We start from the raw sequence: 22,788 nt of genomic DNA on the forward strand, positions 1-22,788 counted from the left end.
GAAGGTGGTGCTATGTGAGTGCGTAACATACGGATAATGCAAAATAGTCATGCTGTACATAAATCAAAATATAACAAGTCCCAAACTATTACACAATTTGCTACACAATTACTACTTCTTAACCCTGAGTAACAGATCACAGGGTCTTATGATAGAATATTTTACATCTTTATTTTCCTTTGACTGGTGTTAAGCCATCTAGTTGTGTGTGCGTACTGGCATATCAACTTTCAGTCACAACCTAATCCAGCTACTCTTACCCGATTTCCGCCTACGTGCACTACTCACTGATACTGACACTCTCTCAGAGCCACCCTCTGCTGGCAAGTCTGCAACACTGTCACTATGAAGACTAAACAGAACCAGCTTAGTCCTATCATATGAATTTAAGAGAGCTGGCCCAAAGACCTGCCTTTCTGTGTACCCCTGTACCAACACATTTACAATGACATCCTTCCAGCAGGATTGAAATTCATCCATAAGAACAGTGAGACCAAGAATTCTAGTTATTGTTGTTTCTTCTTCTGATCATTTTGAGAGGTGGTGTAAAGGAAACTCATAAAGATGTAAAGAAATACAAACTAGAAGTGCAGCCAGTCTGAAATATATTTCTAAGTCTATAGTGATAAGATTAATGATTGATTCTATGGTTTCCAAATGCCTGTTTGGGAGAACCACACTTCTAGGTGGTGGTAGTGGGGAGGGGGGTAGAAGATCTTCTTAAGGATTCAAAACTAACCTGTCTTTGCTTTCTAAACATGCTTAAATTGTTTGAGGGAAGAGACTTTCCACTGCATTAAATAATACTATAAAGGACCGAATATTAATCTTATGCTTAATAAAACCCACAATAAAAGAAAGTAAAAATCAGCTTGTAAATGCAGAATGTTGACTAATGGCTGGTGCATAAAACCTCAATAAATGTTCAAAATTTGTTCTATCAAGTACAATTTATACAAAGCAAACCTAAAGCTATTCAAAATGTGCCTAAACCACAGCTGAATGTGAGAGAAATTACGTATCTCACATTCCCAGGTCCTGAGTTAATGCTAGTATCTTTGTTGAAGAAACAATCACTTAGTCTGAAACCCATTTGCAAAACCCCCTGAGAACGTGCAATTCATTGACGCATGAAATGATCTTCCGCCAGTGACGCAGGCACGCGCCCAAACACACACACAGAGTTAATGGAAAGATCCCAATTGCCAAGGCCAGTTTAAATCTATTTGAAAAGGCGTTTTCACTATTATAATATCAGAGAAATTGCTCCTATGAAAAAATAAATGAAAAGCATAAAACAATTCGTACTTGACTGAGAGAAAAAAAAAGGAAGCGGTTGCCAAGGACAAACCCGAAAACCTTAGATAACAGTTTCCTGCAAGGCCAATTCAGCCATCAATCCTAGCAAGGTTGGGAAATGAGTGCCATTTAATTCGATAATATTCGCTCATTTAATGGCGATTCACAAAAGTATGAATACACACTTTTACAGGCCATGGTGAATCATTCCAAAACATCTAAAATAGGAAATAAAATAATATTTGATTCATAGTCATATAAAGTTATTACTCATAGAAAGAACTGTGCCCTCTTTGCCCACGTTTTTGGGCTACTAACAAAGGCATGTACGAGTTTGGAAAATAGTAATACTCTAGTACTAGACCAGTAGACACCAGGGAGTATCTCTGCAAAAAAAGGAATGCGATGAGGTGGCCTGCATTGGCAACAGGCCATACTCACATCCCCTAATGACCCTAACAGTCTTTCGACCCCATCTCTCCCAGGAGCAGCTTTGGGGTGACCATAAAATTCACACTTCATTACGGGCAGAAAGCCCACTAGACACCCGGGATTATGATTACAAAAAAATTGGGATGAAGGTTTTTGCCCAGGCATAGAGCCTTGCCCTCACCCTCTAATGACCCCAGCAGTCTTTTGTTTGGTCCGGAGGGCTGATTGGGGGTGTTGACTCCCAATATACCATTTGAGAGTGAGGGAAGGTCATTAGACACCAAAGGTTATGTTAATTAAAAAAAAGAATGATGTGGGGCATTCCTTCCTGGCATGCGTTTGCCTCCCAACCGGCTCTTCCCAGGGCCTTTTTTTATCAGGATAAGTATGAGAACACAGAATATTTGAACATTTGGTTTATTAATTGAATTTCCCTGAATTTTTGATATGCAAATGAAAGCCAGTGGCCTAGCAAAATCACATTTTGAGAAATGCAAACTGAGTCAAATGATAGCAAGGGTTACCCCAAATTTAGAGTCGAACAACTAAGCACTCTCCCTAATCTATCTTTGGCAAATTTAAAGAAGAGACAGGTTTCCTTTATACCCATTTTTCATTCATTAGTTTGTACCATATGAATTAATGAATGGTCTGTACACAATAAAACAAATCATTACACATGAAGCTCATTTGTTCACTCTGAGCAACATGTGTTTTTGAACAACCAAAAAACCCTATATAACTGTGCAACCAAAAGACTCTGATGGACATAACAATATATTACTTTTTTAAATCAGCTATTATGATAGTCAAATATAAACGGTGGTAACTACTTCTGCAATTTAGTAATATATACTTAAATCATTTTATAGTACACAGTAAACACCATTTTATCTTTGTTGATTAAGTCTTATATGTTGTTATTACTGAGTATAACCGCTATTTGACCAGGGTAAAACAAATTGTGTTTGTCCAGTGCATAGGGATCAAATAAATTATGCAATGAAAATAGTGGAATTTGTTACTCCTTTACTACAGAATTTGCACCCTTTTTGATACTTAAAAATGTCCAGCGGTTGGCTGTGGCTGAGTGAAAATATTATAATAAGAGCGAAATGGCTGGCTTTAAGGAAATAGTAAGAACCGTTGTGGAGCACATTTTAATAGTATTGTGTGTTGGTGGAAACATACACAGAATCATGGATGTTAATTTAATGCTCTAATGTTAGATTTTTGCTCTATACTGACTTTATGGCTTTGCAGGACCTTTTGAGTAATCTGCTCCATGAGAGTCATCAATGTGTTTAGTACTATGTTACTGCTGCAATTAAGTGAATTGACATCAGTTGGCTTTGAAAATTCCTTTTTTTTCTTATGCAAAAACGTCCCTTTTAGTTATTTTATATTGATAATAGTTTTGTTCTGTTGAATGCCCACGTACGTTCCATATCAAAATTAATTTCTGCACATTTTCTATTTATATATTCTCCTAACCGTCTGTTCCCTCACATGCATTAAGGTTGCACGTTTGGCAAAGCACCAATATATTCCCTTTTAGGGAGCCATCTATCATATTATACAGCTAGTAATTTAAATGTGGCCAGGACCGCTCGTGGACATCATATTTTGTCCAGTGCTACAATTGTTGGGACGATCACTGTTGACAGGTGGCAATGCCTATGGCATGTTTGAGGTTAAAGGGTGTTTGGCCTGTGTTTTTCTGGATGCTTGACCGCACATGTGAAACTGAAAATATGTATAGATGACATTTAGTTTCCTGTCAAATATGGCAGACCTATTCTACATGTTAAACAAGTATGGGGCACATGCTAAAAGATCCTACCTAACAGCAATCCAATGCATATATTTGTGTGTTTAGGTGTCCTCTGCTGAGAGGAAAGGTATATATGTTTTGTACTGCTTTCTCTTGATCTAGACTGTAACAAACATTTAGATAAAATATAAATGCTGATAGAATGAAGATAACATTAAGGAATAAGAAAATGGAGGTGAAATGTGATATCTCATGCTGTCTTTTGTCTGTCTTTCTCTGTCTCTCAGTCTTTAATTCTTGCACATGCTCTAACCTCTCTTTTTCTATTACCATGCTCTGTGTCAGTCTAGCTCCACGGTCTCTTGGCTCATATTTTTATTCCTGTCTCTTGCCACTATTTTAATGACTCATAAACCTATTAGATATAAGTGCAATTCGGAAACAGATTATGAACATTTTCAGCTTTTTGGTAAATTTGTTGAAGACTTGCTTCTTTAAAGAACGCTATGTCACAAGCCATTAACCACCCACAACTTAGCAACCCTCTCCAGTTTTTCGTAGACTTTATGCTTGTCTTTGATCATGTAAAGACCTCTGCTACCTTTTGACACGATACGCGCAATAGAAATACCATGCACATATATACATAGATTTGCTTGCTTGTCCTATGCCATCATTCAACTACATGGTATATGCATTCCTGGGATACAATTTAGAGAACCAAAGATAAGCAATCATGATGGAAGCCATTATTGCTGAAAGCTTACTTTTTAGATAATGTGTGTTTTTTCTTTTTAAATAATTATCTTATGTAGCTATAACAAAGGAACTTCAAGAACAGTATTTGTATACAAAGAAGGAAAAGTGATTTTTGTATACATTTTTAGAAAGTTCTTAACATGATAAATGTCTTTGCAGATAGTAAATAACTTGAAGTAATTGTGCAACAGTGCTCTCTACGCATAACTCACTCACTCAACTACTTCTATTAAAACAATGGAGACCCTTTTAAAAATGTTTGAATATCTAATCCGCTGAGAAATGAAATGCTTAAAGAGAGCTGGCATCTTAACATAGTACTGCAGCTTCTCTTTCAGGGCAAAGTAAAATTTGCAAAGTATCTACATGCTGCAGAAATTAATTCAAATAATTTGGGAAGCTGAATCAGTCTGTGGTCTTAGAATGGTCAAGACAGGTGTTATAAAACTTACTTGTGAATGATTACTGTATTAAGACTCGAGTCAAATGCATCTAGCTGATGGAAAGAAGCAAGACATACTACAACCGTGTGTGCATTTTATATTCTATCCTAAAATTAATGCAATCGCAAAGGGGCACAGTGATAAATATAACGGGGCATTTTATTGTGTGCGAAAATCTAAATGTCAAGAACAGATCTGTCTTGACTTAGGTTATTATGTACACCCCTTGCTTTTGGCATGATTTATTTTATTTTGTGCCTCATTTGCTATCTATTGCATTTACTGTTTTCTAGATTTTTGCGTGTATTTTTTTGTACCGAAGTTTGTTCTCTAGTACAGTGATGAGAGGCAGTTTGGGCATTGTTGTATTCTCTATCACATATACATTACCCTTTTAATTCATTATTCCATTTTGTACGTATTTCCCTTTTAAACAGAATGTCTATCATTATCTGCTCATGCACACTCCCTGTTTGATTCCATTTAGAATTGTTATTCTGTGAATGCTATAACTGAGACTGGATTACTTGGAGACTGAAGTACTGTGCTGCAGTGTAATAAACCTTGGATTTTACCTTGGATTATTTGGAGGGTGACCAGTACCTACTGCTTCTACATCAGCAGCACAGGAGTGGTACAACTATTTTGAAGAATTTTTTTTTTATAACATTTTGGGACAAAGTTTCATAAAAGACTTTTGGAAGAACAGAAGTTTATGGATGTTGGAGTGTGACCTGTAAGGTTTGGATCTCATTTTACCTCCACTTATGCTTTTAAGTTATTTTATTGGATCTGCGCGATTTTCACTAAATCTGAACTTAGCAGAACTGCTGGATTTCACTGAGGCTACGGTTGCTACTATCGTTGTGTGTCTTGGCATTTCGTGCACTTGGTGGAAATTGCGAGCGTTTTGTATCTTTGCTACGAAGATCGACGATTTTTTTAACAAATTACATCGTTTTTCAACAAGATTTACCTTAAAAAAAAACCACGCGAACGAAGTCTTCAGTTGAGGCTTCCTTGCGCCGCAGTGCTAGAGCGAGCTGCAACCATGGAAACGAATGAAGCCACACGCAACGCATGACGTAATGCGCAACGCGTAAGCGGCGGCCATATTTGTTTACCTTTGGAAATATTCTAGCGCTGCTGCCGAGCATTGCACATCCTCCTGAAGCTGTTGGTGTCGCGTGTATTTTTATTTAAACAACGGAATTAAAATTGAAGGTACTTTCATCCTTTAGGATTGTAAAAGTTTATCGAGACATTATCTTCATAATTTCACATCGTGAGGATTTACTACACGTCGATACATTGGAATTCAGTGCCGAATTAGCTGGAATTTCGCTGATGTACACAGCTAGTGTACACATCAACTTACATTTGACTTATTTATAGCGTTTTGGTGTATGATATTTCAATGTTATTGTACTTTATTCCGTTTATTTTATTTGCAGTTCATTTAGTTTATTCATTGCTGATACTTGTGTTCACTAGTTGATATGCAGTTCGATCCTCCTTCAAAATTTCTGCAAAGCAAAGGTGACCCTCCCATTCCGTGGAACAGATGGAAGGAGGAGTTTATGACTTATTTAAAAGCTATTGATGGGGAAAGGATGGGAAATGAGAGGAAAAAAAATATTTTTCTACATTGTCTGGGTTCTGAAGGACAAGCTATTTTTAGTAATTTACCATCCGTCCCTGGTGATGGTGGAGTTTTTGATGAAGCTATGCTTCGTGTGGAAACGCGTTTTAAACCCACCACTAGTATAGCTTTAAATCGTTACAAGTTCTATACCAGAGCCCAAAAAGCAAATGAATCGTTTGATGATTTTTTAACAGGTTTGAGAGCTTTAGTTGTACCGTGTAATTTTGGCAACATGACTGATGAGATGCTTAGGGATCAGATAATCGTGAATGTTAAGTGCAAGAAAACACAGGAACAATTGTGGATTGTTGGGAATCCAACTTTGTTTGAATGTATTTCTACTGCTAAAGCTTTTGAACAGTCCAACAAATGGATGAAGACCATCGAAGAAACTAGTAACAAAAACAGTAAGAATGACAAGTTGTCTGAAGAAGTATGTGCGATGAACAAGGTTGCAAGAAGTCCCCAAGATTATAAGTATGGGCGTAACCGCATTGTATGCTATAGATGTGGTAGTTACAGTCATGTAGCCTCTTTCAAGTTTTGCCCAGCTGTAGGGAAAGAGTGCAACAAATGTGGAAAAGTTGGTCATTTTTCTAATTCTTGTAAAGAGGATAAAAAGGGAGGTAGGGACAAAAATAGTTATTTTAAGAAAAAAGAAATCTCTTGTGTGAGAGATGAGACAGATTTTGATTCAAGTTTAGTTCAGTGTGAGGATGTTGTGTCTGTTACATCTAATAAATTGAGTGGAATGATTGTGTCATTAATAAGTTTGCTTGAGGAAGACGTTTTGGACTCCCCTAAATGCGTTGTTAGATTTAAGGGTGTTGAGTTAGAGCTGATGGCTGATTCTGGGTCTCCATGGACCATCATAACGGAGAAGTATTTTGATGAAATGTACAAATCCATAATTTCTAAGAGTGATTTGTGTCCTCCGGATGTTATGGCAAAAGGCTTTAATGGTACTAGTATTGATTTCATAGGGTATATTGCTTCCACTATTCACCTTAAGGACCAATCTGCTTATATCAAATTATATGTTGTGGTAAAGGGAGTGAATGTTTTGGGGTGGCGGGATCAGTTCAAACTTCACATTACGTTGAATCCACGCAACAAAGATCCCGTAATGGTGTCACATGGTTGTGATATGTTGGAAAGGAGAGTAAGGTCTGTAGAAGAGAGTAAGGTTTGGAAGACACTCTCAGACGAATTTCCTGGAGTTTTTTCAGACAAGTTGGGTAAATTAAGTGGTTTCACTCATGCCATTAAGCTTAAACAACAAGCTTTGCCAGTTGTACAAAAACTTAGACCTGTACCACTTAATGTTAGAGAAGAGCTAGGTGATGCACTTAATGATATGTTAAAAAATGATGTCATAGAGGAGATAGAATCGTCCGAGTGGGTTTCGCCAGTGGTTTTGGCACGCAAACCTGACAAATCTCTGAGACTATGCATAGATTTGAGAGCACTTAATGCAAACATAGTAGTAGATTGTCATCCCCTGCCCAATATCAACGAAGTAGTGAGCATGCTAGGGGAAGGTGCTGTATTTTCCACTTTGGACTTGAGATCTGCGTATCATCAGGTTGTGTTAGCAGAGGAGTCGCGTCATCTCACTGCTTTTATCACGCCTCAAGGTTTGTTTCAGTTTAAACGGATGCCGTTCGGTTTGGCGTCGGCAGCCTCTGTTTTTCAGAGATCTATGTATCATATTTTTAAGGACATGAGTGAATACGTAAAGTGTTTTCAAGATGATATCTTGATATTCTCCAAGTGTGATGAAGCACACATGGAACATTTGAGGAACGTGTGTATGATGTTAAATAAATTTGGTCTTACTATTAAGAGTAAGAAGTGCAAACTATTCCAAAGGACTATAGAATATTTGGGACACACCATTTCAGGAAATGGCGTTGCTCCGAAAAGATCGTTAGTTGATGCTATTCTAAAAGCTCCTGCACCTGATTGTAAAGACAAATTGTTATCATTTCTAGGACTTTGTGAGTACTACAGTAAGTTTATTGTAAATTTTGCTACAAAGATGGAGCCTCTAAGAGAGTTAACAAGAAAAGGTGTAGAATATGTGTGGGGATCTAAACAGCAAGATGCTTTTGAAAGTGTTAAACTTGATATGGTGTCAGCTCCTACCCTAAGACCTTTTTGCTTGAACAAACTGTGCATTTTGACTGTAGACGCAAGTCTTTATGGTTTGGGTTGTGTACTTTCACAACGTTCGGGCAAGGAGGATTGGAATGTTGCTTTCGCGTCAAGATCTTTGAATCAAACTGAGAGACGGTATGCTGTCATAGAAAAGGAATTGCTAGGATGTGTATGGGGTGTTGAGCATTTCCGTAATTACATTTGGGGTGCAAGGTTTTTGATACGTACTGATCATAAACCGTTGGTGAATATTCTTTCACCTGGAGGAGGGTTAAATGCTACAGCTCGTATTGCAAGATTGATGTCTCGCTTGCAGGAATATAGTTTTGATATAGAGTATGTACCAGGAAAGCTTAATGTAACTGCGGATTGTCTGTCTAGGTTGCCATATCCTTGCACAGGAGATGATGGAGATACTGAAGTTGTAACTAGCATTTCTGAGCTGTTAGCTGGAAAGTATAATGTTATTTCAGAAAAATTGTGGATGGATAGCATGAATGAAGATGATATTTTGTGCAAAGTGAGGGATTATATGAATGTGGGGTGGCCTTCTAAGGAACACATTCCTGCTGAAATTATGCCTTTCTACAATATTGCCGATGAATTGGGCATTGAGGGTAACCTTTTATTCAGAGCGGGAAAGTGTATTCCACCATTGAATGTTAGGAAGGTCATTTTACAGATGAGCCATGAGTGTCACATGGGGATGTCATCCATGAAAAGATTAATTAGATCAAACTTCTGGTGGCCTGGTGTGGACAGGTGGGTAGATAAGTTTGTTAGAGAATGTCCAGAGTGCATTGAAAGCGATAAGTCATGCAAGTGTGATCCTGCACCTTTGGTTCCTGTGAAGTGGCCAGATCATCCATGGCAAAAGTTAGGGATTGATATTGCTGGTCCGTTTAATTTTTTACCACTGGAATGCAGATTTGCCATTGTTGTTGTGGATTATCACTCCAAGTGGCCTGAGGTCAAATTGGTATCTCATCCTAACACTGATAGTGTTATTTTATTTTTGAGAGAGATTTTCTCAAGAGAAGGTTTTCCTGAAAGCATAGTATCTGACAACGGGGTACAGTTTAAATCCTCTGAAATGTCAGAGTTTTTGAACACTTATGGTATAAAGCATTGCACCACTGCTCTATTCGAACCACAGGGAAATGGACTAGTGGAAAGATATAACAGGGTGCTCAAACAAGATATCATTTGGGCTCGGAAGGCTGGTGGTATGTGGAAAGAAAAATTGAGGGAAAAATTGTGGTTATATCGTATAACACCGCATGCCACAACAGAAGTTTCTCCTTTTCGCCTGCTAAAAGGTAGAGATCCTGTATCTTGTTTGTGTCCTTGGTGGTTCAAAAAGAATGTTGACCATCAAAAGGTTGATCTGTGTGTCCAAGATGTGGCTGAGAGAGTGGAACAAAAACAAGGAAAATACAAATGTGATTACGATACCAGGATGAAGGTTAAGCAACCTGACTTTTTAGTTGGAGATGTTGTTAGGATTCGTAAACCAGGTTATGTAACCAAAGGGGAGAATAAATTTGGTAAACCAATGAAAGTTGTGAGGGTTTATCACAATAGTGTGGTTACACAGGATGGCAAGAGATGGAATGTAAGAAGAGTATCTAAATGTGTATCTTAGTTTTTCAGGTTGGTTTGGAATGGTCGTTTAATTTCTTTAAGGGGGAAAATGTGTTGTATTCTCTATCACATATACATTACCCTTTTAATTCATTATTCCATTTTGTACATATTTCCCTTTTAAATAGAATGTCTATCATTATCTGCTCATGCACACTCCCTGTTTGATTCCATTTAGAATTGTTATTATGTGAATGCTATAACTGAGACTGGATTACTTGGAGACTGAAGTACTGTGCTGCAGTGTAATAAACCTTGGATTTTACCTTGGATTATTTGGATTTATCTTTATTTACTACAGGCATGCTGTTCCCTTTATTCATTAAATGCTCCCCTGTTTAAATATATTTATTTGAGATTTCTCGTTTTCAGACAAGGACATTTCTTGCTTACCTGTCAGTGGTAAAAATGTATACATAAACTGGTTTCCTTTTAATGCCAAGGGTTAGCTATGTCACTTACTTTACTATGTCGAGGCAGCAGTCTAAACAGTTTAGTAGTACTCCTGTTGACACGTGCCACAACCTGTGGTGGACATACTACAAGGAACTAGGGCACTGAAATGTGATGCCCTGTGGGAGTCTTTCACGACATGCTCCAGGACACGTTTGCAACATTGATCAAGACCAGGTCTAACTGCACAGCCCACCCCATCAATAGACTCACGCCACAAGTCTCACAGCTCAATCTGCTGCAGAAGGTGGCAAACTAATCTCTTAGTTTATTGCAGAAAATACCAGGTGACGAAAGTGCCCATCCGATACTAAGACAGCAGAAAACTCGGATAACAAAAGTGAAGTGGGCCTTGAAAAAAGCACAGGATGACGACTTCTGTGCCAAACTACACTCAAACCTAAAACATAATGACAGTGCAATGATTATGGGCCTCCATCAACAATCTTCTGCGGCTAGAACATGGAGGCATTGCTTCCACCATCTCTCAAGCCACTTGGGAACAGTTTCTAATGGATCATTTTAACCGCCCAGTTGCCCAGTAGCTGGCAGCACTCCGCAGGGTACACAGGGAGCCGTACATTTTGTCCATCTCACATGGCCCAAAACGGTAGATGTTGATACAATCATAAGACAGATAGCCAAAGGGCATAGGGAAGGCGCTCCGAGCCCAAATGGCATTTCTCCAGTGGTTTCAAACAGGATGCCACACTTTGGGCAGAAACAATAGCCCCAGTAGTCTCACAGATCAGGAGCATAGACACCTTGCGTGCCTTGTGGAGGGATTCGATAATTGTTGCTAATTTTCAAAAGCGGCAAACGAACTTTGCCAACAAGCTTCTCAAAGAATTAGCACAGCAACTCCATCTTTTCGTTTACCTAGATAGGCTTCTCAATGACATCAGGCACAACAACAAAGAATTTGGCATTCTCACTTTTAATGGACGCAGCAAAAGGTGACAAAACACCATTGCACGTCTGCTTCATCGATTTTAAAGCGGCCTTTGACCACTTCGAACGGGGCAAGCTGTGGAGCAAATTGCCTAACTGGAAAATACTCGAGCTCTGCTGAACATGCTTATCCTGCTCCACAAAGACACCTGGATACAAATCAAGCTGGGAGCGGGAAATTCCAACAACCCACGGTCTGAAGCAGGGGTGCTTACCGATGCAGATACTTTTCAACCTCTTTTTGGCAGACCTGACTCTGCAGTTGCAATCTTGTAACTCCCATGCTTAAAAATTTGGGGGTGAAGTCATTTCCAGCTTTCTCTATGCCGACAATGTGGTCTTGGTCAGCCGTACTCAGGTGGGGCTGGAAGGGCTGCTAACTGTCATGAGGGCCTACTCAACGACTAATGCAATACCTATCAATCTTGGGAAAACCAAGACCTTAGACGTACAACAACAACCGAGTGCCAACATGGACCTGGGAAGACACCCGGATTGAAAGCACAAATGAGTACAATTATCTAGGTGTTATAATTGATAATAACAGTTTTTTTCAACTCTAAGAAGGAAGCAATGAAGATGAAAGGGCTGTGTTTGATCAGCACCAGATTGCCTTTGTAAAGGTGAAGTTCCTAAGATATCAGCTGGGGACACTGCCTTCAAAATTCCACCCCCCTCCTTTGTTGAGGGAGGGCCTCTCTGACACCTCCTGCCTTTGCGGACTGGGTTGCTTCCCCTAGTCTGCTCCTGTGAAGCATCGTTGGACGCAAGGAGACAGCTGCTAAAAGCTCCCCTTAATCAAAGAAGTATACTCACGCTGCAGCTAGCCATTTAATCTCACCAATTTTATGAACTGTGACTATTGGCACTTTGCACTTTAAACTAAAGTTTTAATACAATGGCTTTAAGCAACTATGCACATGATCTTTTAGCGGATGCGTGGGACCTTTTACCTTTTTTAAGTTCATTTTAATAATGAAGACCTATCTGTACTTTGTGTTTTAAACTCTTTTTTATTGCAATGGACTTAAGTAACTCTGCAATCAATAAAAATATGCTAAATTCTGTTAACCTTTTAGACATTTCAACAAAGTCTCTTTCTGCTTTCTCGATATAATGACAATCGTACAAGTGCCTTTGGGCCAACGGATTAACATTGGACACTGTACATGTCTTCTTTCATGTAGTCTGCTGAGATATGCACCATCATTTACAATAGTATTTCAGTCATTGTGCTCTTTCCTGAGGATTTCACTGCATACCACAGGAATGGCATCTGGCCATAAAAGTTTGGGAAACATGTTGCATTTTAGCAGTACTGAAACACACTATTTAAATGAGAGTCCAAGGGCTACTTTAATGACTCTGTACTGGATACATGCCCCTGACAGAAGAACTAGTTACCACAAAAGGTATCCAGGAGTCAAAAACATGTTTCTCTCATAGACAAACCGCTACACGACAAAGGAGAAGATTGTGGGTTGAAAAAAGTTGGACATATACACCATTTGAATACACATACACGCAACATACAGTCAGGGTCAGAATTTTCCCATCAGTTGTCTCTCTGTACCACCACTATTACATCATTTGGGTTCTCCTTACCCAGGAGCAGTGCAGGTGCAGAATCTCCTCCACAATCCAATTTGTGTGGGGATGGCGCCTCACCTCACCTGGCTGCAGCTCAGGTAAATAAGGAGCACCGCTCTCTCTGTCGGTGTCTCCCAACGTCCCTCTGGGCTATACTGGGGAGGCCACCCTCATTATTTACCTGAGCTGCAGCCAGGTGAGGTGAGGCGCCATCCCCACACAAATTGGATTGTGGAGGAGATTCTGCACCTAACAAACAGGTGATATAATTCCTTTTATTCTTTCTCACGTAAATGTACAGCAGTAGCAACATCTAGGTCCTGATGAATGCATAGGACCAATTCCATATATATGCAGAAACATGTCGACCGCTCGCTGAGTAGATATTATGTCAAATCTGCTTTTTTTCACTTTTCACTAGTTTTTAAGCTTAGGGGGCTGAGAGAAAATATTAAAAATAACTACTCTACTCAGTTTCACCTAATTTTATCCACTTCACTTACTTTCACTTGCACTGCTTTTTTTCAGTTGTAACATTACACCTACACCATACTGACACCACTAAGTGAATTAACCAACGTCAGTCTCCTTACTCACACAGTCCCTTTCTTACAACTTGTGTGACTGTATGTACACTAACTCCTGGGTAAGGAGAACCCAAATGATGTAATAGTGGTGGTACAGAGAGACAACTGAATGGAAAATTCTCACCCTGACTGTATGTTGCGTGTATGTGTGTTCAAATGATGTATATGTCCAACTTTTTTCAACCCACAATCTTCTCCTTTGTCGTGTAGCGGTTTGTCTATGAGAGAAATACGCATTTTAGCAGTAGCCACTATTGTCATTATTCCCAAAAATATAGGGGTGATATCCTATTCTAACCCATCCTTCTGCACCAATCAGTTGCTGAAAGATGTACTGCATCCTTCCTTGCATCGGCATTTAATATCTTTAATAACATTTTTATTTGTGAATGGAACTGCAGTACCCTTTCATCTCTATATAATCTTGATATCATCTCTCTAAGAACATTTGATTGTTAGCTCTGTTTGTTGTCATATTTGACATGTTATGCCAAGTCACCAGTGATGTTAATGATATCACTTGTGTTGCCATCTTTGTTGTTACAAACTGTGTCATAAGCAGTAAATTGAAGCATGATGACTGTATCAATATCCTAATATCTGCTCTGTTGAGGCCACTTGGAACACTCTATGTGCATACTCTGTACCCAACCCCTGTGTGCACTGGCTGTGGTATGTGACTGTGTCTAGCTGATAATTGGTACATAGTGTGGCTTTGCCAATTTTAATATGTTCATACATCTACCCCAGTATCTGCAAAGAATGGCCTGTGTCTGTCTTTCTGTCTATCTACCTAGCTATCGATCGATCAATTAATCGATTAATCTATCTGCCTCACTGTCTATGTGTACACACAGACAGACACACACACATTTATTCAAGCTTAATGTGATTACATATGTTAAACCATATACTCTATTATGTTAGAAGACTGCCCAGGTAAACCACTGCTTGTTGGCTAGGTTCATGCTATTGAGGAAGTTGAACTTCACTATGGTGCTAGTGAAGTTAGTTGGTAGATGGGCTGCAAAGGACGAGCCCTGAGATTAAAACAGAAGAAACAATTGTGGGTGCAACATACCTTGCCGTTTATCTATCAAATGTCTTACACTACCATATAGCATGGGAAGGTTTCAGTTGGAATAATTGTGTTAAGTTTCTGTTACATCTTTCCCCTCATTTGACTCAGGACCACATTAGTTGTGGATTAATTTCAGGACACTGTTAAGACAAGTGTATTACTGAGTTTTTGGTTATGTCTCAGTCGAGTCGTCAGGTTATGCCAAAAGCTTTTAAATGTTAAAACTATTTGCAAGTGACATCTCTAGTCTAATGTAAAAAGCAAATAAAGGTGCATATTCTCTGTGTTCACTTTTACTTTAGACATGATTTAGTACACACATTTTGTCTTTAGGTTTGTGGTTTGTCCTTGTCATACATTACACTGTTGTCTTCATTGCTATGAAACTGATGGTCATTGCAGGCACTATATTAGGGCATGGGGGGCACGTATTTTTCTGTCACTTGCTACATAGCATACATGGTACAGCATTTTAAGGCTGATGATTCTCCCCCTCAGGTGGTTCTGGAATTTCTTTCCTCCCTGCCCAGGCTCCAAGAGGTCGGGGTCACAATAGGCTAGTCTGAAATTCTTTGTGAGTGTGCTGAGGCAGCCCCTGTGAAATGTACATGGGGCAGCGAATAGCTCTACCCCTCACATCGTGACAGGATGGTCCATCCTACTCCCCCTTTGTCTCACTGTCTGGGAAGAATACACAAAGACCAACAGCCATGCTAATCACAGTCATGTGATACAGGCTGCATGCCTCAAATGGTTTTGACATGAAAATGCCAACTTTCCAAAAGTTTATCACACATGAAAATATTGGCTGTGATTAATCCAAATACCTTTTGAAGAAACTAGGTCAAGCAATTCAATTTTCTTGACCTGTGCCTATATTTCGTGGTCAACTTTCACCATAAATTCATTCTTAAAGACATTCTTTGCTCAATTCACTTGGAAACAATGGCAGCAGAGACGTAAACATGACAATATCTAGGACGGCAAAACAAAAGGGCTAACAGTCCCTAACAGGAAACCATAAGAAATTCATAACCAATCCTTAGAATATGCCCAGAACAGAAAATACAAGAATAACAACCAGCCAAAGTCCTGATGAGAACCCTAAATTTCCAGTGGTTCGAAACGCGTTGAAAATTCTTTGGGACCTTTTCATCTAATCAGTTTGAACTTGTGGGAAATCCACCCAAAAAAAGAAATGAAAACACCCTTGTCATACAATTGAGAAATCCCTAAGTGTCTGCCTAGAGGTTCACACCATTGTAAATAATTGTGTTAGACACCTCATGCTGTGAATCATTGGATTGGTTTGAACATTTCTGTGAATCTTTTGATTATTACGAGTGACTGGATTAGAAGTCCCTCTCCAGTTTGATGTTGATTTGTATGTTTTATTGAGTTGTATTGTGTTGTATTGTGAATATTTAGTTTTGTATAGTACTTTTGATCTCTGAAAAAGTGGAGAAGTGTCTTCTTTATGTCTTTAAGAATGAATTTATGATGAAAGTTGACTGTGAAATAAAGGCACTGGTCAAGAACATTAAATTCCTTCACCTAGTTTCTTCAAAAGTTATTTGGATTATTCACAGCCAATCTTTTCAAGTGTGATAAAGTTTCAAGAGGTCCAGTTTGGCTGTATGGCAAAGGGCCCAACCCCATAGTTCACTACTTTCTAAAAGTGGCATTTTCAGAATTGAGTCTTAAAATCCAACTTTGCAATTGAAGAGGATTCTAAATCATAATTATTTAGACACCAAACATGACATTTTGCCTGTTTCCAAACAAACGTTATCACTTGTTAAATGTAATTGGGTAACCCAATGTTATGTTATGGGAGAGGTAGGCTTCACAGTAGTGAAAAACGAATTTAGGAGTTTTTCACTACCAAGGCATTTAAAACTTAAAAGTACATGTCCAACTTCTAAATGCAATGCACCCTTTGGGCTGTACACGGCCTACGTTAGGGGTGACATATATGTATTAAAAGGGGGTTTTAGGCCTGGTAGTGGGTTTATTTTGCCAGGTTGAATTGGCTGTTTAAAACTGAACATAGGCTTCAATGGCAGGCCTAAGACATTGCTAGAATTTGCGGTCTCTAGTTTGTAGTGGCTTGCACCCTGTCCAAGTAGGGACCCTGTATCTAGTCAGGATTAGGGAGTTACACACTCTAGATAACTCCTGCTCATCCCCTTGGTAGTTTAACATGAAAGGATAGGCTTATCTCAAAGGCAATGTCTAAAGAATTTGTACCCAAGCACACAGTAACACAGTGAAAACACCACAGATGGACAACACACCAGTTTAGAAAAACAAAGTATTTTTTATCTAAACTAAACATACCAAAAGGACAAAAATCCAACATACATATATCCAAATATCACTTTTGAAAAGTTTCAAGCTATTCTGTCCATTATTATTTTACACAATGTACCTTAATATAATTCAAAATTCATAAGGCCAAATAGCCGCAGAGAAGGTCAGCGTAAAAAAATACAGCAATGCCCCGGCTCCTGAGTCCTCGGGGAGGCGATGCGTTCGTTCTGCTGCAAACCAGAAGTGTTGCATCGAATCTGGGCTGTAAGGAGAAGCGAATCGTTGACTCGAAGATGATTCTCATCTATGGGTGATGCATCAGAAAACTTTCCGCACAGGTGCGTTGCATGATAATCTGGACACGGTAGAGGTCGATGCTGTGGGGGCAAAAAAGGCGCTGCGTCGATTTCTTCAGCCGTGGTACCATGATTCGTCCATTCCTTCAGCCACACATCAGAGCCTGCGTCGGAGTCGGTGCGGTGATCTCGGACTTCAGAGGTCAGTGCACTGAGTCAGAAAAACAGGCACTGGAAGGAATGTGCGTCGATTTTCAGGTTTCTTTTGAGTTCTTTGCAGAAGGATCAACATCCAAGGGCATGGAACTTGAGTTCGCAACACAAGGCATGTCAGAACTCCCAGCAATGTAGTTCAAGGATGCTGCAGGTGAAGTCTTTGTGTCTCTGAGACTTCAGAACAGGGGGTAAGCTCCACATCAAGCCCTTGGAGCTCTTTAAACAGGATACCACAGCAGGACAAACATTTCAGCCATTTTCTCTGCCCACAGACAAAAGCAGCAACTGCAGGCCAATCCAACAAAGTAACACATAGCAAGGGGGCAGTATTCCTCCTGGCAGCTCTTCATCTCTTCTTTTTGGCAGGGTCCTCTTAGTTCCAGAAGTGATCTAAAGTTCTGAGGTTTTAGGTCCAAACCTATACCCCATTTTCTCTTTGTAGTCTTAGTTTCAAGAGTCTCTGAGCTCGGTAAAAAACAGTTCTGCCCTCCCTGATCTAGCTTCACTACAGGAGGCAGAGACAGCATTGTGCAGAGCAGACACAACCTATTCAGGTGCTAGTGAAAACTCCTTCCACCACTCTTAATACAAAAAGGCCTATTCAGCCTGGGTATGAGTCACCCAGGAGAGGCAGGACACACCTCAACCCCCCTTGTGACTGTCTAGAGTGAATGCACCTCCCAAGCTCCTGTCAATCAAAAACCAGACAGTGAATACACAAACAGACAGAGGTACACAGGATGGGTAAACAAGAAAATGCCCACTTTCTAAACGTGGGATTTTCAATCACAATTTACAAAACACATTTACTAAAAGATGGATTATTAAATTCTGAGTTCAGAGAGCCTAAACTCCAAATCTCTAGGTATCCCATTTGAAAGTTACACATGTAAAATGTTACAAGGCAGTGTCAGTGTTAGCGTACGGGAGAGCTAGTCCTTGATATAGTGAAAAACTAAATGCACAGTATTTCATTATCAGGGCATGCAACACACACCAGTACATGTACTACCTTTCACATACCCTGCACTCTGAACCTGGGGCTACCTTGGGCCTACCTTAGGGGTGACTAACCTTTAGTAAAACGAAGGATGAGGCCTGAATAGTGGGTGCACTTGCCAGGTCTAAATCTAAATCCTAAATCTAAATTGACATGGCAGTTAAAACTGTGCACAGACACTGCAGTGGCAGGTCTGAGTCACATTTGAAAAAGGCTACTCGTGTGGGTGGCTCAACCAATGCTGCAGGCCCACTTGTAGCATTTGAGTAACAGACCCTTGTACCCTCAGTCCACTTTACTAGGTTCACCATCAAATCAAATTTGCCAATCATGGATAACCAATCATAATTACACTTTACACAGGGAGCACTTGCACTTTCATTTTGACACTGATCACGGGGGCAAAGTGCCCAAAGCATTTAAGCCAGCAACAAGACATCCAGCACACAGTAAAAATTGCAGGAGGTAGGGCAAAAAGTCAGGGGAAACCACACCAAGCATGCCAAGTATACCAGACAAGTTGTACAAGGCTACTTAAGTGGGTGACACAATGTGTGCTGCAGGCCCATTAATAGCATTTAATTTACAGACCCTGGTGTTAAGTACATTACTAGTTCCATTCAGGTGTGAGACAATTTCACCATGTTTTAAAGAGTGAGCACAAGCACTTTAGTACTTGTCAGCAGTGGTAAAATACACAGAGTCATAAAACCAACAAGAATGAATTTCAGTAAATAGGTGAGGAGTAGGCAAAAGGCTGAGGGAAGACCACCCCAAGGCTGACAGGTCTAACAATCACAGATCACTAAGTAGATAACATCTAGTACAGTTAATTTCAGGATGACAAGAAAATCATGTAGCAACAATGGAGGAGTACCCCCTGAAAGGAAAAACAGAAAATAATTTTTTCTGTATCTACAGCACGGAGCTCAGGTTCGCACAGTTTGCCCCAACCCGTTACCGGACAGTGCATGTCCTTGAAGAAGACCCCTCACTCACCAACCTAGTTGGTGACATGCTTCATCATCGGGGTCCCACCCCATAGGCTGAGTGCCCATAGGGTGTGCTGCGACACCTGACTACAGTGGAGCGGGTTTCTTATTCTTTTATATGTACAAAAAAATTACAGTGATACGTGTGTTAAAAAAGGGCCAAGACTACTCACTTCAAGACTTTATTCTTAGCAATAAAACCAATGGCAATTCTCACCTTTTGATAAACATTTCAACTGTGCTACTTCCTGTTTGGCCCTCCCCAAGCAGCTGGACAAAAGAGTGGAATTAATTCAAAATGCATAAGCCCATATTATTATCAAAAACACATTCATTCTTCTCCATTGTCCTCTGGTGGGCCAAAGAATGCAATTTAAAACCATGGTCACCCTACATAAAATGCTCTACTATCACCAATTATCTTTTCTGGCAAAATAATTCAATATTTACTTACTGTCTGATAGTCTCCTATCAGGATGCAAACTTCTCTTAGATTTCTATAAAAATCATTACTTTCTCCTTTAATGAAAGAACGTTTTCCTATGCAACATTCAAGCATTGGAGGTCGTTACCGAAAGACCCAAGTACCCACTCTTCTCTGACCATGTTCAAAAAGGAATTTAAAACTGCATTTTAAATCTGCTCTATACCTGTCTTAAACTTTCAAGCTGTTTTCTGTTGAAGGATTAATCTTTACCAAAACCAAAAAAATACCCATAACATAACATTATATAACATAACATAATTGTAGCATAACATAATTGTAAAAAAGCATAACGTAATGTAACTTTTCATAATTATGTCATATTGCAACGTACCTGAAACATGTAAATGTAACATAACTTGTAATTGTGACATAACATAAATATAACCTAATTTTAGCATAACATAATGTGATGCAAGATGTCATAACTGTAATATAACAATTGTAGCATATTCTAACGTAAGGTTACAGAACATGGTTGTAATAAAATATAATTGTAACATAACGTACCATACCAACTGTAACATAACATAATTATAACATAGCATAACTTTCTCTTGACATAATTGTAACAGCATAACAACATTGTATCATAGCTGTTTGGGAATTTCCTGCGGGTACAGAAATACAGTTGGGTATACTCTAGTTGCGCTGGTAGTACTTAACTTTGCTGACTCCCACATTAAAATTTCAGGGGCTGCAGTAGAGTCCAGTTAGAAATGACTAGTTTTTGTTGATCATACAGAGAAGCATTCTATTATGGCAAAACAAATGTGAATGTTAAGACTAAAACAGTGCTGATCTTAGTATGGGGAGTTATTTCTACAATTGTGAGACCCAATCTTGGGCCATATCTACAGAATCATTTTGACCTCACAAACTCGGTGATTTGCATACCAAATAGAAATTAGCAAAGGGAGTAAAAGGAGTATTCCATCCTAATTGCGATTCGGTAGAGTATGTACCAATGGTTTGTGATTACAATTGCAGACGCAGACCACTGATCATTCTCAGCACTTGTTTGGAGGTGGTAACTGATTCACAAAGGAGAAGGACTTCTCTTGGGACTACTTCCAATGTGGTAATGGGTCAGCAGGATTGAAAAAAGAAGATAATCACTGCTGCCTGATCCTCGTAATGATTTCCCAAATTGGACACATATATTTTTAAAGCTACTTCAGTTCTTTTAAGGAATATTGTCTGCTGTAAAAAAAGTTAAACGTTTTTGTGAATGCTAACACAATAAAGGTGGCCTTCTGTTCCTTGCTGGCCACCATCCCTATGTTTGTAACCAATCACTGTATTCGCAAATTGCAACCTGCTTAAATAATGTTTATCAGGCAGATCATTCTGTGACTCAAGGCAGTTTCTGTGAGTGCACTGAATGTTTGACTGACGGCTCCGCCAATATGATAGAACTGTGCAACAAACCTTCAATGTTATTTTATTTTCAAAGAGAAAATCCCAAAGTAGAAAAACACAATGCTCCCTTTGTCATGGGAGTTTTCCTCCTTGGCGTGGGGGTCATTTTACAGGTTTCACTGTCTCTTACTGCCAGGTTTTATCTGAGGGTGGTGGACAGTGAAAACTGGCCATTTGTCTGCCAATTCTAAAGATGGCAGACAAATTTCCAAACCTCTGCAGGCCCCTGCTCTGTCGGGCCGTCTAGGTGCAGGTCGGCAGTGAAGATGAAGTAGTCTCTGCTGTCCCCATACTGAAATTTCGCTTGACTTAAACTATAAATTAGGTCATTAGAAACAATGTAATGGATTAATAAATTAAAGCAGATGACTGGGGCACAGCGAAGGAAGGGAGGGCTGTGAGGAGGAGTGAGAGAAGGGAGGGATGAAGTGGTGTGGGTATGAGGCTTGCAGTAATAAGTTGGGTGGAGAAGAAGGTGCCTCTAAATTGAGGACCTAGTTCAACCTCTACCTTAGCTGTTGTTTTTAGAGTTTGTTGTGTCGACAAAAAGTATATTGCATCACTGGTTGTATATATTTATTTATCTTATTGCGGGTATTTATATAAAGAGCAAATACAGCCCAAGAAGCGAGCTGGGCTTAGCAGATGCTGATCGTTCATTACTTGCAAATAAATCACTGGGTACAATAATATGTATGACTTTTATGATCAAATTGCCAGTGTCACTTTGTCTGTACTGCAGAATGAGCATGTGAAGTCTAACTGCTGTATAATGATATAGACTGACTTTAACAGAGCTACCATGAGGTTTTAGTGGGGGTTAGGGGGGGGGGGGTGGAACCTGAACAAACCAGTCTGTAGAGCAATCACCCCCTAGGGCTTGTCTGCCGTATTTATGACCAAGCACCCCCGCGTCACTATGCATTTGTCATTTCTAGTGCGCTCCTGTCAGCATTTTGACAAGAAAGGCTTTTATTTTCTTTACTTCTCAATGCAGTCAAAACAAACATGTTTGACAAACCTAAAACTATTGGATCAAAATGTTTTGGTATTCACTACATGCTTTTGATTATCATGTAAAGCTACAAGCTTTGTATTGTGCCTACGCTTTTGGGAATAGACCGACAAATTCTAAATGATATGCTTTATGCATTATAGAGAACAAAATCCCTTCTCTACAAGGCAGTTGTCTCGTGAATCAGCACCCTTTGAATGCATGGTGCATCAGTAAAAGTGCATTAATTGCA

At 39.4% G+C, this 22,788-nt stretch overlaps 1 protein-coding gene across 5 annotated transcripts in view; it reads left to right on the forward strand.

Moving 5' to 3' along the window:
* The window catches only part of SORCS2 (sortilin related VPS10 domain containing receptor 2), a 2,087,100-nt gene that overhangs the window by 300,478 nt on the left and 1,763,834 nt on the right, over positions 1-22,788 (forward strand). The gene's annotated exons all lie outside the window — the stretch shown is intronic.

This window comes from Lissotriton vulgaris, chromosome 3_2, assembly GCF_964263255.1.
Source record: "Lissotriton vulgaris chromosome 3_2, aLisVul1.2, whole genome shotgun sequence".
Taxonomy (NCBI): Eukaryota; Metazoa; Chordata; class Amphibia; order Caudata; family Salamandridae; genus Lissotriton; species Lissotriton vulgaris.